We start from the raw sequence: 3,453 nt of genomic DNA on the forward strand, positions 1-3,453 counted from the left end.
AAAAAAATACATGGACTAATGACATATTTTAATCTAATTTTTTTATAAATACATTCTTAATCACCTAACTTTTAATATGTTTTTTGGACACTTAATTATAAAAAAATTCTGTTATTTTTGTCACTAATATTACGAAAAATATTTTTATTACTTAACCGTTAAATCCATAACGTGCTAACAATGTAAATTTAATGAAAAAGTGCCCTAAATTGTTTTAGCTAATCTCTCTCTCTATATATATATATTCACATTCATCTTCTACTATTTTATCCGAGTTAGAACATTGAATGGGATAGGTTTTATTTCATTAAATGTGCTTGCTTAGGTAAAATTTGATTTTTTTATATAATGTTTATTTTTACTCATAACATCTATAAAATTTTAAATTATAGAAAAATAAACTTTAGCGTACTTAAATTCACATTTTTTTATTGTAATAACAATAGTACTAACCAGAAGTGGTTCTTTATGGGCCTAGGCCCACCCCAAAAATTTCTGGAAAATTGCATTTCTATTTTGAAGTTTTTAAAAAATTTAATTAGGCCGCTTCAATTTTTTTAAAATTCTCATTGTACATTTTTTTTAAAAGTTTTAATTGAGTTCTCTTAAAAATTTTGAAAATTCTCATTAATCTCACAAAATTTTTAAAAAATTATTTAAATTCCTAATTTTATTTTTAAAAACATTATTAAACTCCTAAAATTTTTAAATTTTTATTACGTTATTCACATTATTACGTTATATATATTCACATTATTACGTTAACATCATGCACATATGAAATTTCACGTGTGAAATTCTCCTTCCTCTTATATTAATGAAACTGACGATACAGTAGTAGGACGCATAGAGTGTCCAATATCAGCATTGACAAATTTGCACACAAAAGAAAGGGAAATCTAAATGTATAACAAGATAATTTGCTTCAGTAAAGAAAACTTGGGTTATTACACATTTTGGCGAGTGCACCGACACACCGATCGAAAGAGGAAAGATGTGAAATAAAGACGTCTATGCTGAAAGGTGGCCAATAAAATCCTGCAATTGGTAACCAAAGAACGTAAAGACAAATTTCGACAATCAGCACTATGAAGATGACTAATAACAGAAAGAGCATCGACTTCCAAAACTAGATAATCAATATGCAATTGATGAGCAAGACGTAAACCATCACGTAAAGCCCAAAGTTCAGCAATTATGTTAGTGGTGAAGCCAATGAAACGATGACATCCAACAACCCATTTACCCTCGGAGTCGAGTATAAGCGCCCCCACCCCAGCAGACCTCGAATTACCAATGGACGAGCCATCGCAGTTAAGCTTAAACTAGCCCTTATCGGGAGGAGACCATTTAACGGTAACGAAACTAGGAAGGTCATAGCATCTATTGCGATTTGACAAAGCATAGAATTCAGCAGCATTTGCAAGAGAAATATGTGTAGACCCAATTTTTAGCCCGGGCCATATGAATTAAATACAAATTTTGAAGTGCTAGCCCGAAATACAATTTTGGCCCAAAACAAACCCAAATATGGACCCAAATTAAATTAGGCCTGATAAGCCCAAGTGGTTGGAGTTCTTTGGAAACCTTAGGGTTTCCCTTTGCTTGCGTTACAGCCCCACGTTCGGCATTCCTCCACCACGCACGTCGGCACATAGTACGACCCCCGATTCACGCATTGCCCACCCCACGTCCATGTGTTTCGCTCCCATGTCTTCATGTCCTGCAACTTGAACAAGAAAATGGGCAGAAACCGCTTGTATTTGGCTATAAAGCCTTTAAATTTTTTATTGTACGGGTTTTTTTTTTAGAGAAATAGAATACAAACAAAGAAATCAGTAGGGAAACAACGAAAAGATTTATTTCGAAGGTGGTCCATTTATTGCCATTTCTATTCTGTTTTTTTCCTTTTCTTTCGAATCCCAAATACATATTAAAATTAAATCGTAAGAGAGGGAGGGAGACTTACCGTGCTTGCGCTGCTAGAGGGCCTTACTCTGATCGTCGCAGTCGGTCTCGGTGGGGATTGAAGTGGGCATTAGCCTTTCGGCTGAAAACAGAGGGGAGAGTGAGGGGATCTCAAAACTTTAGGGTTTTTTTTAAAACCAAAGTTAAAACATTTTTTAAACAAAAAAAACAAAGGATTTTAAAATAGGTTTTATTTAAATAATATAATAAAACAGCAGGGGGTGGGAATAAAAAACACGCGCATTTGATTTGGTTAGCGCATTTTACCTTAATGGGTAATTTCGAGGCCAGTCCTTCCCATGTGCGCCAGTTTTTAATTAGCCTCTGTTTGTATTTTACCTATTTTATTAAATTTTCCCTGAATCTTTTATGTTATTACAATTTAGTCCACACTGTTCAAATTCAATCCGTGCTACACGCAGCGTTTTGGGGTTTGGGTTATTTACAGTTTTAATCCTTATATATTTGAACGCATTTTATTTTGGCCCTCAATTTGGTTTAAATGATTTGTTTTGTTTATAGATTACCCTTTGGATTTTGCCTTTCTTTCAATTAAGTTTAGTTATTTTTTAATATATATATTGTTTTAACATGATATCTGGTACTGTTTTAATTAATTACATATTGCTAAGTTTTTTTTATTTCCTTTCGTTATATAATTTATTGATTCCTCTCATATAATTTTATACTTTAGAGATTTATATGAAATTTATTTTCGTACCTCTATATATACACATTTTTTTTTATTTCAAACACTTTCATATATTAATAATATTTTCATATACTTTATTTAATATTAAGTTTTTTCCATCTCATATATATTGTTTTGTATATTATTTTACCTTATTATATTTGTGTTGAAATTCATTTATATGTTACTAAATTTAAATTTCTTTTCATATAATACTTATTTTAAGATTTGTTTGTATGTTATTATTCCATTTTTTTCTATTTCAAACTTTCACATTTATTACTTATCATAAAATTTTATGTAAATTAATTTTTGTATGTATTATAATTTCAAATTTTCTATCTGATTTCGCATCGTTGATTTCAAACATGTTTATCTTCGTTTTAAAATTTGTGGCATTTTATTTGTGTTAATTGGTCCTATATTTCTTTGAAAATCGTTTCTTCAGTACATAAGTTCTTGAATGTCAATATAAACATTTGCATAATGTATGACGTGAGTTTATTACTATTGTGTATGTTCAATTTGTTTTTTATTTAATTTCGTATATCGTCCCTCATTTGTATAATTGAAATTTTTGTGGGTGTCACACTATAATTGAAATTTTCAATTTATTGATTCAAAATTTCCAATTTATTTCAAATCAAATTGATGCGTTTTGAGCCGGCTTTATAAAATAAGAGAGATGTTTGATGTTGGGAAATTCGGGAAATCATGCCCTAACGTGCTAGGTTTCGATTTTCTGTTTGTTCAAATAATTGAATATCCCTTTAAAATTTCGTTTGTGTTTTCTA

At 30.4% G+C, this 3,453-nt stretch overlaps 1 long non-coding RNA gene across 1 annotated transcript; it reads right to left on the minus strand.

The window, feature by feature from the left end:
• Positions 1 to 783: 783 nt before the first annotated feature.
• LOC107944220 (uncharacterized) lies at positions 784 to 2,195 on the minus strand. Its single transcript, XR_001696175.2, has 3 exons — positions 1,970 to 2,195; positions 1,247 to 1,723; positions 784 to 1,038 (listed from the first exon to the last, which is right to left on the minus strand). It is a non-coding gene; the product is annotated as an uncharacterized lncRNA (long non-coding RNA).
• Positions 2,196 to 3,453: the final 1,258 nt, after the last annotated feature.

This window comes from Gossypium hirsutum, chromosome A03 (genome assembly GCF_007990345.1).
Source record: "Gossypium hirsutum isolate 1008001.06 chromosome A03, Gossypium_hirsutum_v2.1, whole genome shotgun sequence".
In the NCBI taxonomy this organism is placed as follows: Eukaryota; Viridiplantae; Streptophyta; class Magnoliopsida; order Malvales; family Malvaceae; genus Gossypium; species Gossypium hirsutum.